The following is a 23,277-nucleotide window of genomic DNA, read 5'->3' as shown; positions in this document are numbered from 1 at the left end:
TCGATGAGAGCACCACTTCTGAGGAGCTCTTTACTGTCTCTTTTATTCAAATTTTTTAATCTCTCCATTGCCTCCACTTTTTCTTAGCTTTCACCATAAAAATATCCGCACTAAGTAAGATGGACAGTAAAGATAAAGATAAGTTGATATCCATGTTACATAAACTACATCTATAACTGTGGCATATAAGCAGAACAAGTTTTAATCTTTGGCAATGGGTAAAGGAAATGTGATTTACTTACTAATTTTCAAAAAGTCTATCAAAAGGAATACATCTCTGGAAGATTTCTTAAAAACCTCTTTCCAACTTCTGTCAATAGAGATGCAAACCATTCTCCCCAAATGGATTTTTCCCAATGGAGAGAGGAATCTGGGTCATTGGGCTAGAAGAGGATGCAGACATAGGTGGAGCAAGACTTAAAAGTGATTTATGGAGGAGGGTGATGTGCAGCTAGTGAAGGTGCTCAGACTGAGGTGATAAATGAGGTGCGCCTGCAATGGGAAAGAAGGTTGGCAGAATTAACTTGGACCTAAAACCTAATTTTTGAAGGAAATGTAAAAATTGGCTTAATTCAAACTGCCATCTGTCCCTTTACAGATGGCTCATACAAACCATGACAAATCAAATGCTGAGTCCAAAATATGGAAAAGAAGCACCATAACATATCCCAATCCATTAACAGAATATTTGTGCATCAGTTCCTACTCTTCCAACTCAAAACATTTTCATTTAATCATAATATTGGGCCTGAATCATAACATAGAACATAGAACAGTACAGCACAGAACAGGCCTTTCAGCCCTCGATGTTGTGCCAAACTTTGTCCGAAACCAAGATCAAGCTATCCCACTCCCTGTCATTCTGGTGTGCTCCATGTGCCTATCCAATAACCGCTTGAAGGTTCCTCAAGTGTCCGACTCCACTATCACAGCAGGCAGTCCATTCCACACTCTAACCACTCTCTGAGTAAAGAACCTACCTCGGACATCCCTCCTATATCTCCCACCCCGAACCTTATAGTTATGCCCCCTTGTAACAGCTACATCCACCCGAGGAAATAGTCTCTGAACGTCCACGCTATCTATCCCCCCTCATCATCTTATAAACTTCTATTAAGTCACCTCTCATCCTCCTTCGCTTCAATGAAAAAAGCCCTAGCTCCCTCAACCTTTCCTCAGAAGACCTACTCTCCAATCCAAGCAGCATCCTGGTAAATCTCCTTTGCACCCTTTCCAATCCTTCCTATAATGAGGTGACCAGAACTGCACACAATACTCCAAATGTGGTCTCACCAGTGTCCTGTACAGTTGCAACATAATGCCACAGCTCTTAAACTCAAGCCCCCTGTTAATAAACGCTAACACACTATAGGCCTTCATCACGGCTCTATCCACTTGAGTGGCAACCTTCAGAGATCTGTGGACATGAACCCCAAAATCTCTCTGTTCCTCCACATTCCTCAGAACCCTGCCATTGACCCTGTAATCCGCATTCAAATTTGTCCTACCAAAATGAATCACCTCGCACTTATCAGGGTTAAACTCCATCTGCCATTTTTCGGCACAGCTATGCATCCTATCAATGTCTCTTTGCAACCTACAACAGCCCTCCACCTCATCCACTAGTCCACCAATCTTGGTGTCATCAGTAAATTTACTGACCCACCCTTCAGCCCCCTCCACCAAGTCATTGATAAAAATCACAAATAGCAGAGGACCCAGCACTGATCCCTGTGGTACACCGCTGACAACTGGTCTCCAGTCTGAAAATTTTCCATCCACCACCACCCTCTGTCTTCGATGTGATAGCCAGTTACTTATCCAATTGGCCAAATTTCCCTCTCTCACACACGTCCTTACTTTCTTCATGAGCCGACCATGGGGAACCTTATCAAACGCCTTACTGAAATCCATGTATACAACATCAACTGCTCTACCTCCATCTACACACTTAGTTACCTCCTCAGAGAATTCAATCAAATTTTTGAGGCAAGACTTACCCTTTACGAATCCGTGTTGACTATCCCGGATTAAGCTGCATCTTTCCAAGTGGTCATTAATCCTATCCCCCAGGACACTTTCCATTACCTTACCGACCACCGAAGTAAGACTAACCGGCCTATAATTACTACTAGGGTCATTCCTATTTCCTTTCTTGAACAGAGGAACAACACTTGCCACTCTCCAGACCTCTGGCACTATCCCCGTGGACAGTGAGGACCCAAAGATCAAAGCCAAAGGCTCTGCAATCTCATCCTTTGCCTCCCAAAGAATCCTAGGCTATATCCCATCTGGCCCAGGGGACATGTCGACCCTCAGGTGTTTCAAAATTGCTAATACAAAATAAGAACAAGGTGAACATAGAGTCATAGATATTGACAGCATGGAAACAGGCCCTTTGATCCAGTTTGTCCATGGCGCCCAGTTTCTATCACTAAGGTAGTCCCACTTGCCTGCATTTGGCCCATATCCCTCTATGCCCACCTAGCCCATGTAACTGTCTACCTGCTTTTTGAAGGAAAAAATTGTGCCCGCCTCTACCACTGCCTCTGGCAGCCCATTCAAGATGCTCACCATGCTCAGTGTAAAGACATTTCCCCTCTGGTCTCTTTTGCATCTCTAACCTTAAACCTATGCCCTCTAGTTCTAGACTCCTCTACCTTTGGGAAAAGATGTTGACTATCTACCTTATCTATGCTCCCATTATTTTATAGTCCTCTACAAGATCACTCCTAAGCCTACTACGCTCCAGGGGAAAAAAGTCCCAGTCTATCCATATAACTCCTTATAACTCAGACCATCAAGCACTGGTAACATTCTCACAACAAGGAAAAGAATCGGTTTGCTTCATTGACTTATTTCGGGTACAATAATTAACAAAAGATGTGTGCACATTTTAAAATAACCAGCTTTTGCAGGAAAGGAGGGAATGCACATTAAAATGTCACCATTCAACAGCACAGAAATCCCTTGCCATAAGTTAGACTGTCTCTTGTAAATGAAAATCTAACATTTGTTGGAAGTATAATCTTTCAACTCTTTCATTGTCTAAAACGTCCTTTATTAAGATCTGAGTTTGTTTTAGAATGGCAGGGGATCATGGTACAATACAGTCAAAGCAGAAAAATGGAGCACCAAACATGATAAAAATCTACAAGCCTGACTTCAATGAATGGAGCTGATCCCAACAATTTACAACTGGACAGATGAGGTTGAAATTATCTTTCTCTAGTAATGAGATTATTATTCATGGTTATTCATAAATCACCAATGAATAATTGGTTAGTTGTCAATAGAGCTGTTCAACTATTGATAACTACTGCAAAGATGAAATCCAAAGATGTGCAGATTGGATGGATTGGCCATGCTAAATTGCCACTTTGTGTTCCGGGATGTATAGGCTAGGTTATGGGGTTACAGCGATAGGGCGGGGTGGACGGGAGAGTGGACCTGTATAGAGTACTCTTTTGGAGGGTTATTGCAGACTCAATGGGCCGAATGGACTTCCTTCTGCACATTACAAATTCTATGAATCTATGATTCTCTGACTGAAATTTCCTTCCATTTGCTTGTCAGCTGGAACAAAACAAGAGCCTTCATAGAACATAAGAACATAAGAACAAGGAACAGGAGTAGGCCATCTGGCCCCTCGAGCCTGCTCCGCCATTTAATTAGATTATGGCTGATCTTTGTGGACTCAGCTCCACTTTCCGGCCCGTACACCATATCCCCGAATCCCTTTATTCGTTAGAAAGGCATCTATCTTTTTCTTAAAAACGTTTAAAGAAGGAGCCTCAACTGCTTCACTGGGCAAGGAATTCCAGAGATTCACAACTCTTTGGGTGAAGAAGTTCCTCCTACACTCCGTCCTAAATCTACCTCCCCTTATTTTGAGGCTATGCCCCCTAGTTCTGCTTTCCTCGACCAGTGGAAACAACCTGCCCGCATCTATCCTATCTATTCCCTTCATAATTTTATATGTCTCAATAAGATCCCCCCGCATCCTTCTAAACTCCAATGAGTACAGTCCCAGTCTACTCAACCTCTCATCATAATCTAATCCCCTCAACTCTGGGATCAACCTAGTGAATCTCCCCTGCACTCCCTCCAGTGCCAATATGTCCTTTCTCAGGAAAGGAGACCAAAACTGAACACAATACTCCAGATGCGGCCTCACCAACACCCTGTACAATTGCAGCATAACCTCACTAGTCTTGAACTCCATCCCTCTAGTAATGAAAGACAAAACTCGATTAGCCTTCTTAATCATCTGTTGCACCTGCACACCAACGTTTTGCGACTCGAGCACCAGCACAGCCAGGTCCCTCTGCACATCAGCATGTTTTAACATCTTACCGTTTAAATAATAATCCATTCTGCTGTTATTCCTCCCAAAATGGATAGCCTCACACTTGGCAACATTGAATTCCATCTGCCAGACCCTAGCCCAATCACCTAACCTATCCAAATCCTTCTGCAGACTTCCGGTATCCTCTGCCCTTTTTGCTTTACCACTCATCTTAGTGTCGTCTGCAAACTTTGACACATTGCACTTGGTCCCCAACTCCAAATCGTCTATGTAAATTGTGAACAACTGCGGGCCCAACACTGATCCTTGAGGGACCCAACTAGTTACAGGTTGCCAACCAGAGAAACACCCATTTGTCCCCACTCTCTGCTTTCTGTTAGTTAACCAATCCTCTACCCATGTTACCACTTTACCCTCAATGCCATGCATCTTTAGTTTATGCAGCAACGTTTTGTGTGGCACCTTGTCAAAAGCTTTCTGGAAATCCAGATATACCACATCCATTGGCTCCCCGTTATCTACTGCACTGGTAACGTCCTCAAAAAATTCTACCAAATTAGTCAGACACGACCTACCCTTTGTGAACCCATGCTGCGTCTGCCCAATGGGGCAATTTCCCTCCAGGTGCCCCGCTATTTCCTCCTTAATGATAGATTCCAGCACTTTCCCTACAACCAAAGTTAAGCTTACCGGCCTATAATTACCCGCTTTCTGCCAACCTCCTTTTTTTTAAAAATATGTTTTATTGAAATTTTTTTCCCAAACAACAATTTTTCCCCTCTTACAAAGCAAACGCAACAATAACAATACAGAAATTTTTAACAATACACAAGTAACAAAAGCCCTTTATCTTTGACCTAAACTAAACTAAACCTCCCCCCTCCCCCTCCCCCCCCTTCCCCCTGGGTTGCTGCTGCTGGTCATCTGTCTTCCCTCTAACGTTCCCCTAGGTAGTCGAGAAATGGCTGCCACCGCCTGGTGAACCCTTGAGCCGATCCTCTCAGGGCAAACTTTATCTGCTCCAGTTTAATGAACCCCGCCATATCATTTACCCAGGCCTCCAGTCCAGGGGGTTTCGCCTCCTTCCACATGAGTAGGATCCTGCGCCGGGCAACTAGGGACGCAAAGGCCACAACGTCGGCCTCTTTCGCCTCCTGCACTCCCGGCTCTTCCGCAACTCCAAATAGAGCTAACCCCCAGCCTGGTTTGACTCGGGCCTTCACCACCCGCGAAATCACTCCCGTCACTCCCTTCCAATACCCTTCCAGTGCCGGGCATGCCCAAAACATATGTGCGTGGTTTGCCGGGCTCCCGCCACACCTCCCACATTTGTCCTCCACTCCAAAGAACCTGCTCAATCTTGCTCCCGTTATGTGTGCTCTATGTAGCACCTTAAATTGAATCAGGCTAAGCCTGGCGCATGAGGAAGAGGAATTTACCCTGCTTAGGGCGTCAGCCCACATACCCTCCTCTATCTCCTCCCCTAGTTCTTCTTCCCACTTTCCTTTTAGTTCGCCCACCGACTCCTCCCCCTCTTCCCTCATCTCTCGGTAAATCTCTGACACCTTGCCCTCTCCGACCCACACCCCTGAAAGCACCCTGTCCTGTATCCCCTGTGTCGGGAGCAACGGAAATTCCCTCACCTGTTGTCTAGTAAACGCCCTCACCTGCATATATCTCAAGAAATTTCCCCGGGGCAACTTATACTTTTCCTCCAATGCTCCCAAGCTCGCAAAAGTCCCATCTATAAATAAATCTCCCACCCTCCTAATTCCCAACTGGTACCAGCTCTGAAATCCTCCATCCATTCTTCCTCGGGTGAACCTATGGTTGTTCCTGATTGGGGACCCCACCAGGGCTCCCCGCACCCCTCTCTGTCGCCTCCACTGTCCCCAGATATTCAATGTTGCCGCCACCACCGGGTTCGTGGTAAACTTTTTAGGTGAGATCGGTAGCGGCGCCGTCACCAGCGCCTCTAAACTCGTCCCTTTACAGGACTTTCTCTCCAGTCTTTTGCACGCCGCTCCCTCGCCCTCCATCATCCATTTACGTATCATTGCCACATTGGCGGCCCAATAGTAATCGCCCAAGTTCGGTAGTGCCAATCCTCCTCTGTCCCTACTACGCTGAAGGAACCCCCTCCTTACTCTCGGAACTTTCCCTGCCCACACGAAGCTCGTGATGCTCCTGTCTATTTTATTAAAAAAGGTCTTGGTGATTAGTATAGGGAGACATTGAAATACAAATAAGAACCTCGGGAGGACCATCATCTTAATTGCTTGCACCCTGCCCGCCAGCGATAGAGGCTGCATGTCCCACGTCTTGAAGTCCTCCTCCATTTGTTCTACCAACCGTGTCAGATTAAGTCTGTGCAAGGTTCCCCAGCTCCTAGCGATCTGAATCCCCAGGTATCGGAAGTTTCTTTCCACTTTCCTTAGAGGCAAGCCTTCTATCTCTCTACTCTGGTCCCCTGGATGTATCACAAATAATTCACTCTTCCCCATGTTTAGCCTATACCCCGAGAAATCCCCGAACCCCCTCAAAATTCGCATAACCTCTATCATCCCCCCCGCTGGGTCCGACACGTATAACAATAGGTCATTCGCGTATAACGAGACTCGGTGTTCTTCTCCCCCTCTAATCACCCCTCTCCATTTCCTGGAGTCTCTCAACGCCATGGCCAGAGGTTCAATTGCCAACGCGAACAACAATGGAGACAGCGGGCATCCCTGTCTTGTTCCCTTATATAGTCGGAAATACTCCGATCTATATTGACCTGTAACTACGCTTGCCGTTGGAGCCCCATAAAGAAGTCTAACCCAGCTAATAAACCCGTTCCCAAACCCAAACCTCCTTAACACTTCCCATAAATACTCCCACTCCACCCTATCAAATGCCTTCTCTGCGTCCATTGCCGCCACTATCTCTGCCTCCCCCTCCACTGGGGGCATCATTATCACCCCTAATAGTCGTCGCACGTTAACATTCAGTTGTCTTCCTTTTACGAACCCTGTCTGGTCTTCGTGCACCACCCCCGGGACACAGTCCTCTATCCTCGATGCCAGTACCTTTGCCAACAATTTGGCGTCCACGTTCAATAATGAAATGGGTCTATAGGACCCGCACTGCCAACCTCCTTTTTTAAACAGTGGTGTCACGTTTGCTACTTTCCAATCCTCTGGGACCACCCCAGAGCCTAGTGAATTTTGATAAATTATCACTAGTGCGTTTACAATTTCCCTAGCCATCTCTTTTAACACTCTGGGATGCATCCCATCAGGGCCAGGAGACTTGTCTACCTTTAGCCCCATTAGCTTGCCCAATACTGCCTCCTTAGTGATTACATTCATCTCAAGGTCCTCACCTATCATATCCTTATTTCTATCAGTCACTGGCATGTTATTTGTGTCCTCCACTGTGAAGACTGACCCAAAAAACCTGTTCAGCTCCTCAGCCATTTCCCCGTCTCCTATTATTAAATCTCCCTTCTCATCTTCTAAAGGACCAATATTTACCTTAGCCACTCTTTTTTGTCTTATATATTTGTAGAAGCTTTTACTATCTGCTTTTATGTTCTGAGCCAGTTTACTTTTATAGTCTACCTTACTCTTCTTTATGGCTTTTTTAGTAGCTTTCTGTTGTCCCCTAAAGACTTCCCAGTCCTCTAGTCTCCCACTAGTTTTTGCCACTTTGTATGTTTTTTCCTTCAATTTGATACTCTCCCTCACCTCCTTAGATATCCACGGTCGATTTTTCCCCTTTCTACCGTCTTTCTTTTTTGTCGGTATGAACCTTTTCTGAACACTGTCAAAGATCGCTCGGAAGGTTCTCCACTGTCCCTCAACTGCTTCACCATGAAGTCTTTGCTCCCAGTCTACCTTAGCTAGTTCTTCTCTCATCCCATTGTAATCGCCTTTGTTTAAGCACAAAACACTAGTGTTTGATTTTACCTTGTCATCCTCCAACTGTATTTTAAATTCCACCATATTGTGGTCGCTCCTTCCAAGAGGATCCCGAACTATGAGATCATTAATCAATCCTGCCTTATTACACAGGACCAGATCTAGGACCGCTTGTTCCCATGTAGGTTCCATTACATACTGTTCCAGGAAATTATCCCGGGCACATTCTATAAACTCCTCCTCAAGGCTGCCTTTACCAACCTGGTTAAACCAATCGATATGCAGATTAAAATCTCCCATGATAACCGCTATACCATTTCTACATGCATCCGTTATTTCTTTGCTTATTGCCTGCCCTACCATCCTGTTACTATTTGGTGGCCTATAGACTACTCCTATCAGTGACCTTTTCGCCTTACTATTCTTGATTTCCACCCAAATTGATTCAACCTTGTCCTCCATAGCACCAATATCATCCCTTACTATTGCCTGGATGCCATCCTTAAACAACAAAGCTACACCACCGCCCTTAACGTCCATTCTATCCTTTCATATAGTCTGATACCCATGGATATTTAACTCCCAGTCGTGACCATCTTTTAACCATGTTTCAGTAATGGCCACTAAATCATAGTCATTCACGATGATTTGCGCCATCAACTCATTTACCTTATTTTGTATGCTACGAGCATTCAGGTAAAGTACACTTATGCTGTTTTTTATGTCTTTGTTATGAATCCTAACACCTTGATCAGTAACTTTTCACAATTTATTTTTCCTCTTACCCTTTCTCCTAATTTTCCTTGTCTTTGAACCCATATCTCTACATAATAACCTGTCACGTAACCTGCTGCCTTGCTTTCCATTAACCATTATACTGTCCATAGCTTTACATTTCCCTTCCCCCCAACTTGCTGGTTTAAAGTCCTTGTGACCAACCTATTTATCCTATTCGCTAGAACACTGGTCCCAGAATGGTTCAGGTGAAGACCGTCCCAACGGTACAGGTCCCTCCTGCCCCAGTACTGATGCCAATGCCCCATGAAATGTAATCCCTCTTTCCCGCACCACTCCTTTAGCCACGTGTTAACTTCTCTAATTTTCTCAACCCTATGCCAATTGGCACGTGGCTCGGGTAGTAATCCAGAGATTATAACCCTGGAGGACCTGCTCTTTAATTTAGTCCCTAGTGTTTGATAATCCCCAAACAGGTCCTCTTTCCTAGTCTTACCTATGTTGTTAGTCCCAACGTGGACCACAACAACTGGATCCTCCCCCTCCCTCTCCAAAATCCTTTCAAACTGATCAGAGATGTCCCTCACCCTGGCACCGGGCAGGCAACATACCATGCGGGACTCTCGATCTGCCTTATAAAGGATGCCATCAATCCCCCTAATTATAGAATCCCCTACAACTACCACCTGTCTTTTTACTCCCCCCTCTTGAATGGCTTCCTGTACCGCGGTGCAGTGGTCAGTCAACGCATCCTCCCTACAGCCCTCCTCCTCATCCACACAGGGAGCAAGTACCTCATACCTGTTGGACAAGGTCAAGGGCTGAGGCTCCTCAACTCCTAAACTCAGGATCCCCCTACCTGCTTCCCTTGCAGTCACACCACTCTGTCCCTGACCACTGTCCGAATTAACAGAACTTATTCTACCGGGTGTGACTGCCTCCTGAAACAAAGCGTCCAGGTAATGTTCCCCCTCCCTGATGTACCGCAGTGTGTGCAGCTCGGTCTCCAGCTCATCAATTCTGAGCCGAAATTCCTCGAGCAGCCAACACTTGCGGCAGATGTGGTCACTGACGGTCTCAATGGGATCCACCAGTTCCATCATCATACAGCAACAGCACATCACCCGTCCAGCCATATTCAACTAGTTAATTAATTTAAATATTTTTTTTTACATTTTCTTTATAGAACCTCAAGGATAAACGCGAACACCAACAAAAACACAGCCACTCACCCGAACTCAGTCACTCACCTAAACTCAGATGCACTCTGTTCCAATCAGCACTCCGTGACTAAAGGCACTCCTGCCACACCTTTTGTGCACTCACCTCTCCCAGCACTGTCCCGGCTCTCTCCTCCCGTGCTTTTTAAATCTCCCGGCTCTCTCCTCCGGCGCTGTTTTCGCTGACCCGGCTCTCTCCTCCCGCGCTTTTTAAATCTCCCGGCTCTCTCCTCCGGCGCTGTTTCGCTGTCCCGGCTCTCTCCTCCCGCACTTTTAAAATCTCCCGACTCTCTCCTCTGGCGCTAGAAAGTAACAATGGTCCCGTTGGTACCTAGATTTTACATTAAAAATAAACAAATGGGTCGTAAGCCGCAGATTTGTGGAACTTTCATTTCAGCTAAATTGATCTGCATATTTTAATGAAGGAATAACACAATTTTATAGACATAAAAATATCCATCTGTTTCATTCAAATCAAGCATCTTGTCAATTTTTTGTTTCAAAAAATGCAATGTTCAATTAAATTCATGCACTTGTATAATATTAACATCAAAATCCACTTGAAGGCTAACTCAGGTTATTCATTTTCAAAGGAAGAGTGAAGAGAGACAGTGTCAAGAAAATGGTAAAAGGTGTGCTGGAACAGGGAGATCTGTGATTTATGTATACACAGGTCTTTAACGAAGGCTGTTAAAATAGCAAGTGGGATGCTTGCTTTGTAAATAGAGCTTAAAGTGCAAAAACAAAGAAGGTCTTCTAAACCTCCATCAAATCCTGATTATTCCCCAGCTTTGATATTCGGGCCGATAGAACCGCACATTAGAAAGGATGCTAAGACTTTAGAGAGGGCGCAAGGGAAATTTACCAGAGGATGAAGGGCTACAGTTATGTGGAGAGACTAAAGTTGTTCTTCTTTGAGCAGAAGATGATAAGGAGATTTGATAGCAATGTTCAACAACGGCAGCATGGCGACACAGTGGTTAGCGCTACTGCATTACGGCACCGGGGACCCAGGTTCGATTCCAGCCCCGGGTCACTGTCCATTTGGAGTTTGCACATTCTCACTATGTCTATGTGGGTCTCACCCCCACAACCCAAAGATGTGCAGGGTAGGTGGATTGGCCACGCTAAATTGCCCCTTAGTTGGAAAATAAATGATTTGGGTACTCTAAATTTATTTTTAAAAAAGAGGGACGTCATTCTCCGACCCCCCGCCGGGTCGAAGAATGGCCGTTGGCCGCCGTGAATCCCGCCCCCGCCCCCACCGAAGTCTCCGGTACCGGATATTCGGCTGGGGCGGGAATCGGGCCGTGCCCCCCCGCTCAATTCTCCGGCCCGGATGGGCCGAAGTCCCGCCAAGAAATTGCCTGTCCCGCCGGCGTAAATTAAAGTAGGTATTTACCGGCGGGACAAGGCGGCGTGGGCGGGCTCCGGGGTCCTGGGGGGGGCGCGGGGCGATCTGACCCCGGGAGGGTGCCCCCACGGTGGCCTGGCCCGCGATCGGGGCCCACCGATCCGTGGGCGGGCCTGTGCCGTGGGGTCAGTCTTTCCCTTCCGCCTCCGCAACGGTCTCCACCATGGCGGAGGCGGAAGTGACTCTCCCCACTGCGCATGCGCGGGAAACTGTCAGCGGCCGCTAACGCTCCCGCGCATGCGCCGCCCGGAGATGTCATTTCCGCGCCAGCTGGCGGGGCAACAAACGCCATTTTCACCAGCTGGCGGGGCGGAAATCCCTCCGGCGCCGGCCTAGCCCCTCAATGTTGGGGCTCGGCCCCCAAAGATGCGGAGCACTCCGCACCTTTGGGGCGGTGCGATGCCCGTCTGATTGGCGCTGTTTTGGGCGCCAGTCGGCGGACATCGCGCCGTTGGGGGAGAATTTCGCCCAAGATGTTGAACATAGAACATAGAAAAATAGAACATAGAAAAATACAGCACAGAACAGGCCCTTCGGCCCATGATATTGTGCCGAACCTTTGTCCTAGTTTAATCATAGATTATCATTGAATTTACAGTGCAGAAGGAGGCCATTCGGCCCATTGAGTCTGCACCGGCTTGTGGAAAGAGCCCCCTACCCAAAGTCAACACCTCCACCCAACACTAAGGGCAATTTTGGACACTAAGGGCAATTTATCATGGCCAATTCACCTAACCTGCACATCTTTGGACTGTAGGAGGAAACCGGAGGAAACCCACGCACACACGGGGAGGATGTGCAGACACTGCACAGATAGTGACCCAAGCCAGAATCGAACCTGGGACACTGGAGCTGTGAAGCAATTGTGCTATCCACAATGCTACCGTGCTGCCCTTAAGAACAAATAAATCTACACTATATCATTTTACCGTAATCCATGTACCTATCAATGAGCACCATGAAGGGATTTGATAACGAAAATTAACTGGGCTTTTTAAAAAAATGGTGATTGACAAAAGAACCAGAGGTGAAAACATTGTATATGCAACTGGTTGTTATGACCTGAAATGTAAGGGCAGCACGGTGGCGCAGTGGTTAGCACAGCTGCCTCACGGTGCCAAGGTCCCAGGTTCGATCCCAGCTCTGGGTCACCGTCTGTGTGGAGTTTGCACATTCGCCCCATGTTTGCGTGGGTTTCGCCCCCACAACCCAAAGATGTGCAGGATGGGTGGGTTGGCCATGCTAAATTGCCCCTTTTTTGGAAAAAATGAATTGGGTACTCTAAATTGAAAAAAAGAAAAACAAATAATGATCTGAAATGTACGGCCTGAAAGGGAGAAGCAGATCCTCCAAAAGCAAATTGCATAAATACTTGAAAAGGAATTATTTGTTGGGCTTTGTGCAGGAGACAAATTGGATAACTTTTTCAAAGAGATGGCTGTGCCAAATAACCTCCTACTGCGCTCTAACACTATGATTCTTTGAACTCGGTATTATTTCGGGAGCAGTTACCACTCCCTATTAATGATGATACTTTTTGATGAGTCTGTTTCCTACATTTGAAAAAAATTACAGTCTAGCATAATATTGCAATATTGTCATATTACAGCAACCCAGCTTCATTTCAAAGTTTGAATCAACAAAGAAATGGAGTGCTTCCATTAAAGGTGGGGCTGCATTCTCCGATTTTGAGACTAGTGCTGACGCCGGCGTGGGAATAGTGGTGTTTTACGATAGGAAGAATGGTGCAACAGTTGCACCTATTTAGCAACCCTAAATGGGCTAGCACCATCACCTCGTCGAAAGCAACCGGTCCCATGCAAAACGGTGCCGGACTCGCAGGGTCTTTGATTGGCGCACATGAGTCTCACACTCCGCAGCCGCACTTAAACGGTCCTTCCCCACACACACACCATCCCAGCCAGTAAGATGGCTGGAAGGAGAACAGCTCACGGTTCAGCTGAGCTGGACACCCTCCTGGACACCGTGGAGGAGAGAAGGATGACCCTGTACCCTGGGCCAGGGAGGAAGGCAGCCAGGCACCACAGTTTGCTGTGCCAGCACCCAGGTGGCAGAGGCGGTCAGCGCCGTGGGTGACGTAGTCCAGACTGGCATGCAGTGCTGGAAGAAACTGCACAACATTCTCAGGGCGGCCAGGGTGAGTAGGCAGCACTGTGCCCCTGGCAATAACCCCGCACCCACCCCACCCCCATATCCCTCCCCCTCCCCCCTGGGGGACAGCCAAATCCACACGATGCCCCACATGCGCACCCATTCCAGCCGCAATGGCCAGGTGTCCTGGCCACTGATGCCATCATCTAACCAATCCCTGGCTGCTTGTGTCGGAACGTCTAACGGTTTTGGTGTGTGTCCTTCCCCGCCCGCCCCCCCCCCCCCCCCCTCACCACCCCCCCCCCCCCCCCCACCCCCAGGAGAAGACCGCCACAACTGCCGGGAGCGGGTGAAGACCGGAGGGGGACCACCAGAGCTGTGGCCCTTCACCGTGCCCGAGTACAGGACACTGGACGTGGTCGGCAACCCGGAGGAAAGGGAGGTTGCCGACGGCGGCGGATGAGCAAGTGAGATCCGGCTTAGTGCGGGCACCCCCCACACCCCTCGCACCCCCCTCAGCCCACACACCCCTCACCCCCCCATCCTTCAGCCCCACATCCTCCTCATCCCCACAACCCACACCCCCCTCTCCATCCCAATCCGCACCCCCTCACCTCCCCCCCACATACCCCTCACCCCCCACCCCAACCCCCAACCACCTCACCCCATCCCCCACCCACCTCACCCCATGCCCCCCTCGACCCCATGCCCCCCTCGACCCCTCACCCCCTCACCCCCCTCACCCCTCTTAACCCACAGCTCCCACAGCCCACTCACCCCCTTCATCCTTACCCCCCAAAACCCCACACCACACGCACCCCCCGGCCCCCTGTCAAAACATACATGTCGTCTTGTGTCTTACAGGAGCAGTCGGAGATGGGGCTGGTCCATCCATAGCCCCCCGCCCCCAGCCAGTGCCAGAGCCGGTACCCCCCAGATGGCCGAGCACTGGCAGTGAGTGCAGCCCGAACACCAGCCCTCTGCTCGAGGATACCAGGAGCTCGGGTTGGAGGAGGACATGCACTTTCCGTCACTGCTTTCTCCTACACCCTCCAGCATCCCAGAGACCTTGGTTGGGCACATTAGTGAAGAGGCTCCTGGGACACTATCTGGTGCGCACCAGATATCGCATCTGGTACAGCAGGTGGAGGTAGAATAGCCGAGGGGCTGGAAGGTCCGAGGGCAGGCCAGCCCTAGGAACCAGCTGCCTCCCAGATGGGTCCCGGGCGTCTGGAACATCCAGTCTCAGCCACAGTGCAGATGCAATCATAGACCCAGAGACTACTGGAGGGGATGACAACAGGCATCCAGCACTTGCAGGCGCAGGTGGAGGAGTCCATCCGCGTGCAGAAGCAGGGGGTGGTGCCGGTCATGCGTGCCACCCAGGCCAACAGCGCACCGGTAGCATCCGCGGTGGAGGCATTGGGGCTGACAGTGTCGGATATGGGTCAGAGTGTGCGAGGCCTTGGGCATTCTGTACAGGCGGGGGCCGAGGCCCAGGACAGTGGTGCCCTCTCACAGGCGGCCATGTGCCAGAGTCACCTGGCCATTGCGGCGGTGCTCCTCAGCGGGGCCCAGTCATAGCACGCCATGGCTGGGAACATCGGCGGCGCTGGCCAGCATTGCGCAGACACAGAGGGAGGTGGCCCAGTCCCAGGCGGAGGTGGCCCAGTCACTGGCTGATATGACATAGACGCTCAGGGTGGTGGCACAGTCGTACATGATGTGGCACAGCCCCAGACGGAGATGGTCCACTCCCTGTGCTCCATGGCCAAGAATGTGCAGACCCTGTTCGAGACCAAAGCGGTCCTCCAGGACTAGCAGCGCCAGATGGCGGGCGGGCAGAACAGGGCAGCACCACGCCACCCAGGACACCCAAGCAGCGGCCGTGCCCATCCAGGCCAGGTCACCCCAGGAGACACGTGCCAACGGGGACCCTTGTCACAGGGCAGGAGTCACAGCAGGCTGCCTCCACCCCTGCTGTACCATCTGGGGAAACACCTAGGCGTAGTGTGAGGGCCTGTAAGGCCAGAATGTTAGACACCAGTTAATTTGGCACGGGTGCAGGGCACAGTTGAGTTCTGGGGCTCGGGCACAGACTGGATATATTTCTCCACAATAAACACCTGTTAACACTGTTGAAACCTGTCTCGGTGGGTGGCCGTGGGCTGGTCAGTGCTGGCCGGTGGGAGTTGGGGACCAGTGCAAGCCCCGTGGGTTGACTGCCTCCCCATCCTCCCTCCCTCCCCCCACCCCTGCCCCGACTGCCCCCAGCACCCCCACCGCAGGGTGGACTGGCCAGCTCGCATGTAGGCATCACCCAGTAGCCCAGGTGCTACTGTGGGCTTGAGTCAAACATTGTCATACGATGTGGAGCACCAGAGCTCATCGCAGAGCGGGTTGTCATCATCCTCCATCCCATGGACCAGACCTGCCGTTACCGCAAACCCAGGGCCCCCAGCTATTCGTGCCAAAGGTATGTATCATGGAGGTGGTTTGCATGCGGGCGGTTTGGTGGTGTGGGAGGTGAGGGGGTGTGGGTCTGGGATGTGATGTCCGTGCCTCTAACCAGCGGCAGCCCCCCCCCCCCGCCTAGTCAGTGAACCATGTAGCAATCAGAGCGTGCCATGCGCGCTGGCCCTGGCGATAGCAATGGCTTTGTGCGGCCTTCCCTTCCTGCCTGGGCCCCATGTCCTGCTCATCATCCCCCTCCTCTGCATCCTCCTCGTCAGACGAGGCCTGCCCTTCCTCCTCATCCTCCTCCTCCAGCACATCGCCCCTCTGCTGTGCTATACTGTGGGGGATGCAGCAGGCCACCACGATGCACGCGACCCTCTCAGCCTCGTACTGGAGGGCCTCTCCAGAGCGTTCCAGGCACCTGAAGCGCATCTTCAGGATGCCGAAGCACTGCTCGACCACACCCCTGGTCCTGCATGGGGGGTCATTGGCTTGGGTCTCTGCATCGGTCTATGGCCTCCGGATAGGCTACCGCAGCAGGTAACCCCCATCGCCCAGCAGCCAACCCTCAGCCAGGGGGGATGCCCCTCGAACATGTCAGGGATCACCGAATGTGCCAGGATAAATGAGTCATGTACAATGCCCAGGTATCGGGCGCAGACATGCACAATGCGCAGCTGTTGATCGCAGACCAGCTGTATGTTCGTGGAGTGAAACCCCTTTTGGTTGGTGTAGAGCGACCTGTTATCCATCGGTGCCCATAGGGTAACATGCATTCCGTCGATCACCCCCTGAACCCGGAGCATTCCGGCGATGGCAGCGAACCCCACTGCCCGGGCATCCTGGTGGGCTCGTTCCACATGGAACTGGATGTACTGGTCCGGCTGGGCGTTTAGGGCATCCATGATGGCGCGGGTGTACCTGTGCACCGAGGCCTGCGAGATACCGGACAGGTCCCCACTCGGCGCCTGGAAGGATCCCGCCGTGTAAACGTTAAGTCAACCGTCACCTTGACGATCACCGGGAGCGGATGTCCTCCCCCATACCCCTGTGGTGCCAGGTGTGCCATCATCTGACAGATGTGTTGCACAGTCCCCCTGCTCATCTGCAGTCTCTGGCTGCATGCCCGTTCCAGCAGGTCCTTGAACGACATGCAGTGCCGGTACATGCAGGGCCTCGTGCGGCGCTTCCATAGCACCTCCTCCTCGGCCTGCTGGGTGGCCAGCCCTCCAGCCAGTGCAGCCGCCATCTACCCCTCTGCAGCACGGTCCTTTGCAGCCCATTCCTCTGCTGCAGCTTCCCCCTCCTCTCCAGGCAGCTCAGGCTCATGCGGCCGCAGGTTATCTCGCAGGGCTGTGGCCATCACCACAATGGCCAGCATTGCAGGTTAGTGTCCGAATGCCATTGTCTGCAGGGGGTAAAAGGCCAACATATTAGCATGGTGCATACTTCCGTGCCCATCCAGGTACCATGGGCTACACGGTAGCCCTAGTTGGCTCAGCGGGCCCCACCCACGCATGCCCCCCCCCCCCCACCCATCCCCACACCCCTGCCCCATCGTTATCCGGCCCCAGCGGTACCCGCGGTCCTGGCACCCATCCCTGCTGCCAGGGGCACCATTGGCTGGCACTGCCCTCACTGGGGGCTGCCTTGGGTGTGGCCCTGGGTGGTCCCCTGGTGGGTGGCTGCCGGTTGGGCGGGGTGCTCGGGGCCGGGGGGGTGCGCGCTGTGGCAGGGAGGTGGGGTGCGGCCGGTGCCACTGTGTAGAACCAGGAGCCAGGGTGGGAGGGCGGTGGATGTTCAGCAAGATGGCACCGCCCCAGTCCTGTGGCTGCTCAGCCACCCTCCCTCTCCCCACCATTCCTCCTCCCTCCCCGGCCCTGGCCGCAAACCCCCCCCGCAGCCAGCATGGCCGGTGAGGGCCAGCAGCCCGCAGTCACTTCGCGTCATTTCTTACCTCCTCTCTCTCACTGAGCAGGCAGGGCACCAAGTTCACAATTTACAAAACCACAAGTGAACGACGCGTCGGGAAATCAGCTCATTGGAGGCAGTGAATTCCGGAAGCTAATGATATGCCTACTGTACTTTCACTCTGCGCGGCGAGCGGCGCCTTTACGCCATTTTCGGGGGCCGGAGCATCCCGATTTGGCTTCAAACCAGCGCCTACCCCGAATTCGGCGTCGGAAGCTATTATCCGCCCAAACGCGTTTCACAATTTCTGCGTCAGCAAGTGGAGAATCTCGTAATCTTTTAGATGGAAAATAAACTCTATGAACCAAAATTATCGCCTTGGAAACAGTTCTTGGTGGAGTGATGGGGGCTATTTTGGTGAAAGTATAAAAATGGGCACTAAATGCGTGCTGTGCAGTTTGAAGTCTTGTTTTAGGGCACAGTTTTAGTCCTAACTGTTGATTACTATAATGTGAACTTGCCACAAGGTACTAAAACCTATGGGTTTGACAATTTGGATGGGCTCCACGCAGTTACTTCAAATTAAGGTGTGGTGTGAGCTAGCTGTCACACAATGACAAATTTCAGGATGTATCAGGGATCAAGTGCTGTGAGGCAGTAGTGCTGCCATGCTGTATGAGTCACACAAAACGGAAACATTAACGATGGGTAAAGCAGCCTCACCTTGCCCAACTGGGTGACGTGACGAGGCCATTGAATCTCACGAGAGGCATCTAAAAATGATGCCTCAATGTCTTCCTGTACTAAAAGTGTGGCCTCAGCGGGGCCCCCCAAAAAAAGTCCTGTTTAATAGCTGGGTCGTTCTCAGCACTGCAGGCTATGAGAAACATCCTGCTATTTGGGCCCAAAATGGGACTCTTTCTTTGTTAAAACGTGCCCCTTTCTCTCCCCACAGATGTTGCTAAACCTGCTGAGATCTTTCAGCCATTTCTGTTTTTGCTTCAGGTTCCAGCATCCACAGTATTTTGCTTTCATTATAGTAAAGTGTAATATGCTTTTAAGTAGCAATCAAAATTCACCGCAATCTCTAGTTTACTTCTGCTCAGCTTACTGCTGTGAGGGGAGGTTGCGAATCCGCCAAAATAGCAAGCAGCCTTGTAATGAAAGTTTCTATTCAGGAATTCACACAAAAAATACCACCCCACAGAAATCAAGCCCCTGCTATTGTTCTCTCTTCCCTGACTCACCCATTAACGATGCTCCCAGATTTTATTTGATTATTACATCTACTCCAGGGGATTGAATATAGAGCAAACCTTGGATGAGGTTAGGAAGGGGGGGGCCTTCTGAACTAACTGCTAATTATTTTAGTTGAGCACCCCTGACCCCCACTGTTATTCCACCGCTTGCCCTTCCAGATATTTGGTTCTTTGCTTCACATTCTTCACTTGCTTCTGAAAACTTAAGTTTCCACTAAAATTGTACATTATTTCACTGAAATATGAATGCTCTAGGATTTTTTGATCAGGCTAATAAGAAACGTTCTTCCCAAAGCCTTGACAGATCCGGTGTACTCTGCATTGTAAAACATACCAAAAGACCTGAAAATTGGGATTTCTCCCTTCTTTTGTGAAGGTTGAATCCTATAGAATGGAATCGTTTCTGTTTTGGCTGCAATTAGCAAACATTGCACCCAAAATTGCACCCGTTTTGTAAAGTTATTTTCTCCCCTCAAATTTGAACTCAAACGTAATTGCATATTATCTAACACAAGCTCTGCCCTGAACATTATTGATTGGAAACTCCAGCCCACAATTTTTCAATCTATGCTCAATTCATGGTTGCAATATTTTCAAAAATAAATAAGAATACATTTTGAACTCACCAGCTTAAAAAGGGAAATGAAATACGTGTATTTTTGCAAAGGTTTATTGGAACCTATAGGTTTGAAATTGATATTGCATGAATGTTGGTTTTACATATTTCATCTCATCTTTCATACAAAGAGTTTCCTGAAACATGCCAAACTGATGTCAACCATAACTGGAGAATGAACAAGTGATCCATGAGGTATCTGACTATAGAAAAGCCCATCTGCTCCATTTAATTGTATTTCGATTCCCACAGAGACTCTTGTAATATTATTGTGATCTGTTTTCAGTCCTAATGCCAAACATTATTTTGAATTCATAAAACTGAACACTCCAACATAGGGCTGTAGAGAATGTCAGGATGTCAGGTCAGCAGAGAGACTGGGCAATCTAATTATTATTGACATTTATGCTTAAGTATTTTGTTGCATTTAACTGCTGAGGCACATATTTCCATTTTACAGACTCCCATAAGACGACACAAAATAGGTTCTGTTCAGGAATTGTCATCATCATTTTATCTAATTAAATGTTGTTGTTTTTATCAGGAAAATAAAAGCCAGCTATTTGTCACTTTTGCTGTTTTCAAATCAAGCTGCGCATTTGAAGTCAAACATCTGTTGTGGTTTCTTAGCTTGAGAAAAAAAATCAGGAAATTTGTACAAGTTTTGGAATGAATTCTTCATTAAGGGCTTTGATTCTCTTTGCTTTGGATATGGTGTGGTGAACAGGTAAAAACTGAAAAGGGCTTTGCACTTTGGCGTTTGCACTTTCTCCCTGCGTCTGCATGGGTTTCCTCCGGGTGATCTGGTTTCCTCCCACCGTCCAAAGATGTGCAGGTTAGGTGGATTGGCCATGCTAAATTGCCCCTTGGTGTCCAAAAGGTTAGGTGGCCTTCTTCTGCACTGCAAATTCTAAGATTTCTACAACCGGAAGTCTTACGGTCATGTTTATAGGAAATATGAAAATTAAAATAAATCCTTTATTTTCTGATGAGCTCGTCACCACATTGGTAGCCACCAGTTTTTGGAATCATATCAATATGGATCACTCCAAGCTGTGCACCATTTATTCTGCTAAAGACATGAAACCTAAATCATCAAAACATCTAGGAAGGATTAGCCAATGGGATCAAATGTTATCTCATTGATATTCCCTTTTACCCTATGCCAATTGTTTTGTATATAATACTACCACTATGTTGGGAGTGTTGGGCTAGTCTAGGCACAATTTCTGTATTTGAGTAATTAGGCAGCATGTTGTTACATTGCTTGTTCAACCTATTACAAAGGGATCAAAGAATTCTGCATATAAGCACTCAAGCAGAGGCAAGCTTATCAGTCAAAGCACAGGTGCTGCAGACCTCAAACAATTAAAACAAAATGTGAGATAGAACCTCTATGTCAGGCAACCAATGTGGAGAGAAGAGTTTATACTTGTCAAGACTGGATCTGGAATTGGAATTACAGTTCTTAAGAAGTATCAATCCCCCAAATACCCCCCGCTCCATTCTTTTCACACAGATGTTGCCTGACCTATTGAGTGTTTCGAACATGTTCGGGTTTTGGTTCAAGATTATCAACCTTCTGCTAACAATCAAGTTTCTACTAAATTCAAGAAAACAAATTAGCAAGATAGTCATCTTTTCCAACTGGAAGAAAAGAGGAGCAAAAAAGCACCAATGCTTTGGCTAATGTTGAAACTAAGCAGGCTTCACTATTTCTACAGCGAGCTAGAATGATCCAGGGATCTTCATAAAATGAATCTCATTGACATTGACCTTACCAACATTCAGCAAGCACTCCCCATGTCTTATTGCAAAGACGCTATTATAATAACAGGTTTGAAAGCAAAAAATGCTCTGCTACCTAAAATGTGTACTTACCAATGTCACATTCAAATGAAATTCATGGCTTCAAGCTGTGAGAGTTTTCCACAGCAATTTAACTTTCAAGTTGAATCCAGACTGGATTCATTCTGGAATAAATTGTATGGCAAACAGGAGTCTAACCTTTAAGAATAGATTCCTTCCAAAAGCAAACAACTCTTGTGTTGCTTTTGTGTTCTTAATGTGAATAGGTAAGACTTACCTATGTGAATTAAAGTTGTTTCTGCTGTTGCTGAAAATAAATTATTCTCCCACTCCGCTGTAAGAAGTAAAAATTGATTGGAAAACAAGGCTTTTCGGTGCTGGTACCTCAGGTTAATTTAGAGAGAAACATACCTGTAATGCATGACTATAAACGGAAAGTATGTGTAATAAATAATGTTATGTAAGCTGAGTAATAAAAAAAACTCAAGTAAAGTTCACAATGTTCTTGTTATGAAACAAGTCAGCCACACTTGTCAAGTTCCGATTGAAATGTGAAAAAGCATATGGGGAGGCAGCAGCATAGTGCAGTTATTTTCAAGCTCAGGGTAGCGACCCGCGGGTGGGTCATGGGCGGGCGTCAGGAGGGTTGCGGGGTCATCCCCGATTGCAGTAAGAAGTGCCCAATGGCCACGATTGGCTTTTAAAAATGCCTGCCGCGACTGCCTTTCAGAATGCCAGCCATCCGCCGCATGCGTGCCCCCTCTTTAGTGCACAGGCCCAGCAAGGTAGACCCAGGAGCAGATTAGTAAAATAAATTTAGAGTACCCAATTCTTTTCATTTCCACTTAAGGGGCAATTTAGCATGGCCAATTCACCTACCCTGCACATCTTTGGGATATGGGGGTGAGACCCACGCAAACACAGGGAGAATGTGCAAACTCCACACAGACAGTGACCCGGGGGCCAGGATCGAACGCGGGTCCTCTACGCCATGAGGCTGCAATGCCACCTTGCCACCCTCGGACCAGATTCTTTTAAAAAATCGATGGAGTCTTCTCTCCAGAAGGAGCTGCAGAGAGCAGGTCACATTCCCTGTACACTGACGTCACATGCCCTGGGTGCGAGAGAGATTCCTCCATTTTGTAGCTGCCAGCATTGCTGGTCCAAGGCCACTGGTGAACAATCCATTCAGAATAAGCTGTAATCAGGAACAAAGCAGTATGAAGATGATTTCTTGAGGTATGGGTTTATTAATTGTGCCAATGCAATTCAGGATGCAAAGCTCATGGGCTGGATTCTCCGCCCCGCCGCGCCACATTTCCATTTCAGCCCACTGGCGGGATGCTCCGTGACCCCAGCCAGTCAGTTGGGTTTCCCATTATGGGGCAGCCCCATGCTGTCGGGAAACCCCCGGGCTGCCGGCAAAATGGAGCATCCGGCCGGCACAGAATCCTGCCCCATATCTTTCCATAAATATCCCTTTTGCCAGTATTTAGGGTGCCACCCTGGGTGCCAAAAATTGCTGTTGGTTAG

The 23,277-nt window shown here is 48.8% G+C and overlaps 1 long non-coding RNA gene across 4 annotated transcripts in view; it reads right to left on the bottom strand.

Moving 5' to 3' along the window:
- The window catches only part of LOC140408834 (uncharacterized), a 99,236-nt gene that overhangs the window by 40,829 nt on the left and 35,130 nt on the right, over window positions 1-23,277 (bottom strand). For all 4 annotated transcript variants that reach the window (XR_011940217.1, XR_011940213.1, XR_011940214.1 and 1 more), the window contains exon 3: window positions 10,273-10,497. This is a non-coding gene — a long non-coding RNA (uncharacterized lncRNA). The remainder of the gene's footprint in view (window positions 1-10,272; window positions 10,498-23,277) is intronic.

This window comes from Scyliorhinus torazame, chromosome 1, assembly GCF_047496885.1.
Source record: "Scyliorhinus torazame isolate Kashiwa2021f chromosome 1, sScyTor2.1, whole genome shotgun sequence".
In the NCBI taxonomy this organism is placed as follows: Eukaryota; Metazoa; Chordata; class Chondrichthyes; order Carcharhiniformes; family Scyliorhinidae; genus Scyliorhinus; species Scyliorhinus torazame.
This window is presented reverse-complemented; position numbering and strand designations above follow the sequence as displayed.